The sequence below is a fragment of the Myotis daubentonii genome, chromosome 3 (assembly GCF_963259705.1).
Source record: "Myotis daubentonii chromosome 3, mMyoDau2.1, whole genome shotgun sequence".
In the NCBI taxonomy this organism is placed as follows: domain Eukaryota; kingdom Metazoa; phylum Chordata; class Mammalia; order Chiroptera; family Vespertilionidae; genus Myotis; species Myotis daubentonii.
Window position 1 is genome coordinate 151,116,207 of NC_081842.1, and position 8,031 is coordinate 151,124,237.

Consider the following 8,031-nt stretch of genomic DNA (forward strand, 5'->3'; position numbering starts at 1 on the left):
AGGCAAGTGAAAGATCACATTGGCTCCCCAGCATGGTGTGAATTAGGCTAACTTTTTCACTTTCTAGAGCTTGTAAACAATGAAAATTGAAATTTTATATTTCCTATTGTGCTGCCCAAATCACACCATCAATTAGTAGCCATTGAGAAGGAAAAGATATGTTCACCCGTGTTTCTCCTTTACTCTCACACTACTGCCACACTCGGATGAGTGGGTTTTTTCCACATCAAGCAATTTTCTGTGACATCAGTTGGGTTCTACAGTTTACTAGTAACTCAATTCCAACACTGTCTACCTGGAGATAACCTCAGATCCCACAGGTTAAGGGCTCAATCCCATGAGAGTGCCCACCACTCCACTTTATGTGCCAGCCACAGTCGTAGGGCCTCAGGGTACCCACAGCTTCTATCTGTCTTGGCTACAAATCTGATTGATAATGACTATAGTGTCCAAGCTGCTGTGCAGGGACTGATCTTGCAAAGTAGAGTTTGCCCCATCAGGCTCTAGTGCCCGCCGAGGCCTCCCTTTGGGGGTGCCACTTGTGGAGGTAATTGGTTGGTGCTCTGATGTGGTCTGAAGCCCACCACTGAGTGTGTTGGTTCTGGAGCCTCTTGGAAGGGACTGTGGTGCAGGTCAATGTCAGATGCTGCCTATGACCAGCCCGGGGCTACTTGTTAGGAATTACAAAGAGATCCAGTTTGTGGCTGCCTACACTGGGCTTTGCTAGGAGCAAGTGATTTGTGCCAAAACTGGGAGAGGCCCAGCTGCATACCAGTGTTTGCTTTCACCAATACCAAGCTGGGGTCAAGTCAGCAAAAGGTCCAAGGCACCCTGAGATCCACCTCCTGCCAGCTGCGTGTTAAGTTCGGTCACTGAAAGAGCCTCTGGCAGTGAGCGAGTTGCATGAGGTAGGTTCTTGGTGAGTCACCAGGTAGGGGCCCGTGATGTTGATAGAGATATGATCTCGGCGCCAATGCTGGGTCTGAGGCCACTCAGCAAAAGCTGCAATGCACACCAAGGCCAGCCGCCACTGGCCTGGGGCCTGCAGACCTGTGTTTTGGGTGGGGTCTCAGGGAGTCATCAGGGTGAGGCCAGTAGAACTCATCAGACTAAAACAGATTAAGATTTGCTGTGTTGAGGGAGAGCTCTGCACAGGAACGCTGGTGCTAGTAGAAGTGCTGCAGGGGAAAACTCGACCTCTGTGAGAATCTTTCACAGCTGTAAACCTACTTCTGCATATATATAAGTAAACTGCTGGTAGCTTGAAATAAGCCATGGTGGAAGTATTTAAACACCACGGAAGGACAGAAAACACTAAAAAACTAGGACTCTTCCTCCCCACCTTGGACCAAGCGACAGTTGTTAAATGTTTATCAGCATATCACTGTGTGTGCATGTATACGCACAAATACAACTATTTATATTCACATGTATACAGAGAAAGAGAGAGAGAGAGCAAATGAGGCAAATGTTAAAAATTGGGCAACCTAGGTGGAGAACATAGGGGTGTTCTTATACTATTCTTAGAACTTTTCTATAGATTATAAAAATTTTTCCAAATAAAAAGTTGGAAAAAATTAAAAATATAATCAGGGAAAATATGAAGGTGAAAAAACATTGATCATAAGGTGATACAGTTAAGTTGGATGAAGTACTCTTATGGATTATTATGATAGTCTTTCTAATTTGGTACATTCCTGAAATTTTCCATAATAAAAAGTTAACAACATACACAAAAACAAGTTAATAGAAAAAGGTAGTTAATCAGAAAAAAATATTGCTGAAACATGACAATAGCTAGGAACAAAATGTTCATTAAAATGTATTAGTCATGCTCAGGCCAAACTCCACCTGGCATACCTTGGAGGGAGACAGGATGCATTCAAAGGACATGTATTTGCAAGAAAATCTGAATGTTCAATAACCATACAGGTTGCTCTGTTTATGAGATCTGTACCATACAACCTAAGGTTCTATTAAGAGTCAAATTGAATAATTAACCAATAGGAGTTTGTGTTTGGCACACAGTAGACAACTCAAATGTATTATTGCATGAATTAAGAAAAGAATGGTTTCCGCCCTGACCAGTTGGCTCAGTTGTTTGAAACATCATTTCACACACTAAAAGGTTACGGCGGGTTTAATCCCTGGTTGGGGCAACCAATCGATGTTTCTCTCTCACATCAATGTTTCCGTCCCTCTCTCTAAAAAAAAAAAAAAAAGAAAGAAAGAAAAGAAAAAAATTGTTTTCCTTTCATGATGTCTTTCAGGATATGTAACTCCATAAACAAACATTAACACTCTCCTGGCCAGAGATGGAGACTGTGTGGCGAGAACAATAGAGAGCAGAGCTGGAAGGGTGTGTGTCACAGCTGGAAGCAACCTGTCCTTCCCTTGCGCACAGAGAGAGAAGCAAGGCTGCTTTAGGAACGAGAGACCTGTATAGTCACAGTGCACTTGGTTTAATGCTCTGTGGTCACCATCCTGAAATTTTTAATAATTTTATCTTTGAACTTGGATTTTACAACTCATGCTGAAGTGACAAGGGCACGTGTGTGAACATAGTAGATAAATAGGAGTGTCAACTTTTTCTTTCTTCTTCTTTTAAAAATATATTTTATTGATTTTTACAGAGAGGAAGGGAAAGGGATAGAGAATCAGAAACATCAATGAGAGAGAAACATCAATCAGCTGCCTCCTGCACACCCCCAACTGGGGATGTACCCGCAACCAAGGTACATGCCCTTGACCGGAATCGAACCTGGGGCCCTTCAATCCGCAGGCCGACACTCTATCCACTGAGCCAAACAGGTTAGGGCTCAACTTTTTCTTGATGCTCCATTTGCTTTAAGAATTCTTGATGTCCCAGGAGCACTGACTTCCCAGGGATCCCCGACGATGCCTGGGAGTCCAGTAGGATTCAAGGCAAGTACAAGGTAAGTGAGTTCCATGTATAATGGAGAAAGGAGAGGAGAGAGGGCACTTACAGCCCTAAGAGACCATGCTTTCTGTTTAAACCAGAACTCGATTTAAATGCAGAATGTAATGGCACTCTTTATTTAACAAATAAATAAAGAACTCTATCATATCCTTCCTTCATTCTTGTTACCTCCCTGTATTGGCCAACCACTTAGGCTGAAAATGATGACATAAAAGAAAGGGAAAGATGGCAACCCAAGTTCATTTTCCTTTCCAGCCTTTCCTTACTCATCAGTAAAGGATAGGTGGAGTGTCCGTAGGATGTGCGCACATCAACAGGCGAAGTAAAAACAGTTGAGTTAGTTTTGTGCATCATTTCCACTATTCTGGTCAGAACAAAACTGAATGCATGTTTGAGCTACAAAATACAAATTGCGTAATTTCACTCATTCTGTGCATGAATTTAATGCTTTTATATTTTAATTTAAAACTTTGCACAATGAAAAGATAAATGGTAAAATTTATGCTAATAATCTAAAATTTTAATTTTCCTTCACTTAGAATGACATTAAGTAGCAAATTAAAAATCCCACGACAAGTTGAGAGAAAGAATGAGGCAGAAAGGGTAAAACTTTGTTTTATTTTGTAGTTTATTATTTTTTAAAATCCTCACCTGAAGATATGTTTTTAATGATTTGAGAAAGAGATGAAGGGAGAGAGGGGGAAAGAAACATCGACATGAGAAACATCAATCGGTTGCCTCCAGTATGCCCCCTCATGGTGCGGGAGGCGGGGGGGTTTGAATCCACAACCTGTGTATGTGCCCTGACCAGGAATGGAACCCATCACCTTATGGTGTATGGGACAGCACTCTGACCAACTGAGCACAGCAGCAGGGCACTTCCTGTTTTAAAAGTGATTTTGTCAAGCTGCCGTCCAAGCTTTTTCTAAAAGGAACAAGGCTTCTTCTCCACCCCAGAAAGTATCAAAACACATTTTAGTGTGCAGAGTTGAGTACTTTCTTCATCTGGTATCACTTTCCTTTGATACTAAGATTTGCTCTTTAACCAAACCTTCTCTGAGTCGAACAGCAGCTCAAAGCTTGAGAGGAGATTGTGTCCTGCTCCTACAGGCTCAAATCAAGGCGTATCCAGACCAGAACAACATGGCAAACACTGGTTAGACACATGGCTTTAAAGTTTAACTCTACACAAACAGTGCGGTGCAGTCCAGAGCAAGGTCCATACAGATAGGCCCAACAACCTTGCCTTTCAGTGTCTTGATAGCTCTGTGTCATGGAGACCTTTAGGTTTTGGCCTCCATGGGAAGATTTCAGAGATAATGCTTCTCCTCTTGGCCGCCTGCCCTGTAGCCAGTTGTGTAACCAAACTGTTTCCTCTACAGAGCTCCCCAAGCACAAAGTCTTGGGAAAGGAAACACTACAAAAGGCAGAGGGTACATTTCACCTGGAAGGTTGCACGATGGCTGATAGAAAGCCTTGGACATGAAGTCGGAGCTTTCTTCTTATCAGTGGTGTGGCCTTGGGCAAGTCACTCACCCTGTCTAGGCCTTAGTTTCCTCATCTATCAAGTGATAGCAATGATACATATCCGGTCTGAGGTTGCTGTGAAAAGTAAGATAAGATCATTTTATGATAAAGTGCTTTTTAACAGTAAAAACATGCCCAACCTAATAAAATTAATGTTTTCAATCACTTAATAAATACTTAGTAGGCACCTACCATAGGCTAGACCCGTGGTCGGCAAACCGCAGCTCGCGAGCCACATGCGGCTCTCTGGCCCCTTGAGTGTGGCTCTTCCACAAAATACCACATGCGGGCACGCACGTACAGTGCGATTGAAACTTCGTGGCCCATGTGCAGAAGTTGGTATTTTGTGGAAGAGCCAGTATTTTGTGGAAGAGCCACACTCAAGGGGCCAAAGAGCCGCATGTGGCTCGCGAGCCGCGGTTTGCCGAGCCGCAGTTTGCCGACCACTGCAAGACTCTATCCTAGGGGATGGAGATATATTTGTGAACGAAAACAGATAAATACCTTGTGTGGAATTTATAATTTGCTAATCTAGGATAATAATGGCCTTGGCCCACATGGCTTAGTTGGTTGGGTGTCATCGTCCTGTGCACTGAAAGGTTGCTGGTTCCGTTCCTAGTCAGGGCACAGGCCCAGATCTCGCTCCATCCCCTATGTGGGGGGTGCAGGAGGCAGCCAATTAGATGTTTCACTCTCCCATTCATGTTTCTCTTTCTCTCCCCTTCTCCCTTCCTCTTTCTCTAAAAATCAATAATAGTATTTGTTAAAAAGGATAATAACAATGAAAAAAGTAAGAGTGAAGTTGTGATTTTAATTGAGTGGCATGGCAGACTGTGACATTCGCAGCCCCTGACAAGTCATACCATCCTGAGTCCACTCCCCTTGCAGTGGACTCTGCTGCTCCTGACTGGCTCTTTAGAGGCCAGGCCCTGAGAGGCCTTGAAGCTTCCCATCTCACCCTTTAGAAGGATTCTAGCTGTTGTGTGAGGAAGCCCAGACTAGACTGTAAAAGAATGAGATACCCCATGAAGAGAGAGCCCCTGCCAACAGCACCACTGTGAGGGTGAGGCAACCTTACACCCTCTGGTCCCAGTTCAGCGGCCAGATGATTGCAGCTCATGGATAACCCCAGTGGACCCAGCTATCCCACAGAAAAATAAATCAGTGTTTCAAAAAGGAGGCCAGAAAACTTCTCGGCAAAGGTGATATGCCAACTAGACCAGAAGAAAGCTGCTAGGGCCTGAATGTTTGTGTCTTCCCCAAATTCCTGTCCTTCTAACTGGGCCTAGAAGCCCTAACCCCAGTGTATTTCAAAATGGGGCTTCTAAGGAAGTAACTGAGGTTAAATGAGGTCATCAGGTTGCACCCAGGGAAGGTCATGTGAGGACATAGCAAGAAGGTGGTTGCCTGCAAACCAGGAAGAGAGTTCTCACCAGAAACCAAATCTGCTAGAATCTTGATCTTGCACTCCTATCCCTCAGGACTGTGGGAGAATAAATTTCTGCGCTTTAAGCCACCCAGTTATGGTATTTTGTTATGGCAGACGAGTTGACTAAGACAGAAGCCATGCAGATACCTGAGGGAGAGCATTCCAGCAGAAGGAACCGCTGTGCAAAGGCAGGGATGCTGGAATGGTGTGATGCTGGACCAGTAAGTGAGGGCAGAACTGGGGACATGGGGAAGAGAGGTAAGAAGTATGCAAACCAGTAGGCCCTTTGATGACTTTGCTTTTTATTTAAAACAAAAGCAAAGTCTGTGTACGGTTTTGAGGGGTGGAGTGACATGTTTTCAAAGAACACACATTTCTGTAATACTTGACTTTTATGTAACGATGAACATGTGTGACTTTTGTAATCAGAAAAAAGACATCAGAGCACTTTGAAGATTCCATAAGTATAAGCAAACAAGGGCAAGCTGTGTCCTTTAATGCCAACATGTGGGCACAGAGGCAATAGAGGACCAAGGAGGTAAAGGGGAGAGAATGTAGCTGGTTAGAAGGGCAGGTCTCAATATGCCACAGCCCTGGATTCTTGGAGGGCTGTGCTCGTTGACTGCTCTCCCACCGGTATTGCACTCCTGTGGACAGAGGTGAGGGAAGGGAGCAGAGGGTGCAGCAAGGACAGAAAACACTGCTTGGATGGAATTGTTTCTTGATAGGAATCAATTCAAATACTTCTGATTTACTGCAGCACTTAGCATATTGCCCAGTTTCTATAAGGTAGGAGCTAGATTATTTCTTGAAGAAATGAGTGAACTGGCCTGAGCAATCTCCCTATTATTCTGCACCCAGTCTTCCCATCATCATTCCCCCTTCTTTGTTGGTACAATGAATTCTAAAGGGAATCTTTCAGACAAAGAGTGGGTGTAGTGAAGGGTTGATCTTTGAGGTAATAAAACAATAAAAATCTGCTGTATTTAAGCCCTTCACATCTCATGGTCTGTTTCTAATTTAAAAAATGTAATAAATTGAGCTGAACTTTCAAGTCCAGTTGAGATCTCACAGGCTCTCAGATAACCGTGTATATCTCATCGTTGTTTATATCTAGGTGTGGGTTGGGACTGATCGAGTTAAAAGTGCAATGGAAAGGTTGTATGAGTTGTGTTACCTTTTAAAAGCTCTATTCACATTTTTTTCCTTCTTCTTTGGTTGGCAAAGGGGTAGATGGGTAAACAAAGATGCTCAGTGCAAACCTGGACAGAAGGTACTTGTAAAATAAGCATTCTGTTCAAGGTGCTCCTGTGCTGCGCTATGGCCAACATATGCCTTTCCTAAACATTGTATATATACCCACCTTTTTCCTACGTCCAAGAAGAGCGAACTCACCCTCATGAGTAGAAAGAATGTTTCTTTTCAAATGACCATCCCCTTAGACCAGCGGTTCTCAACCTGTGGGTCGCAATCCCTTTGAGGGTTGAAGGACCCTTTCACAGGGGTCGCCTAAGACCATCAGAAAACACATATATAATTACATATTGTTTTTGTGGTTAATCATTATGCTTTAATTATGTTCAATTTGTAACAATGAAAATACATCCTGCATATCAGATATTTACATTACGGTTCATAACAGTAGCAAAATTACAGTTATGAAGTAGCAATGGAAATAATTTTATGGTTGGGGGTCACCACAACATGAGGAATTGTAATAAAGGGTCGCAGCATTAGGAAGGTTGAGAACCACTGCCTTAGACATAAACTTGGCATTTTCAAATCAGATATTTTTAAAATATTCATATTTGAAATGAATTATTTAAAGGAAGCAATGATCAACTATTTGTGATCATAGAGATGATTTTTATCTTCTTGAATAGATTAGAAAAGGTTGAATACTTTCAACCCCAATGACCAGTCCTAGTACAAGTTTCAAGTTAACCAAATAGAAATAATAAAATACTGATTAGTCCAGTGAAGGAAGGTGGAATATGCAATTCCCAAATATGTCACTTTGGCATAAGGATTACTTTAAGCTGAAGGCAATTGAGAAAAAGCAGATACAAGAAAAGCTCTCTGCCCACGTCTTTTGTCCAAAAGCAGGATGCAGCTTTGCAAAGATGTCCTGTCT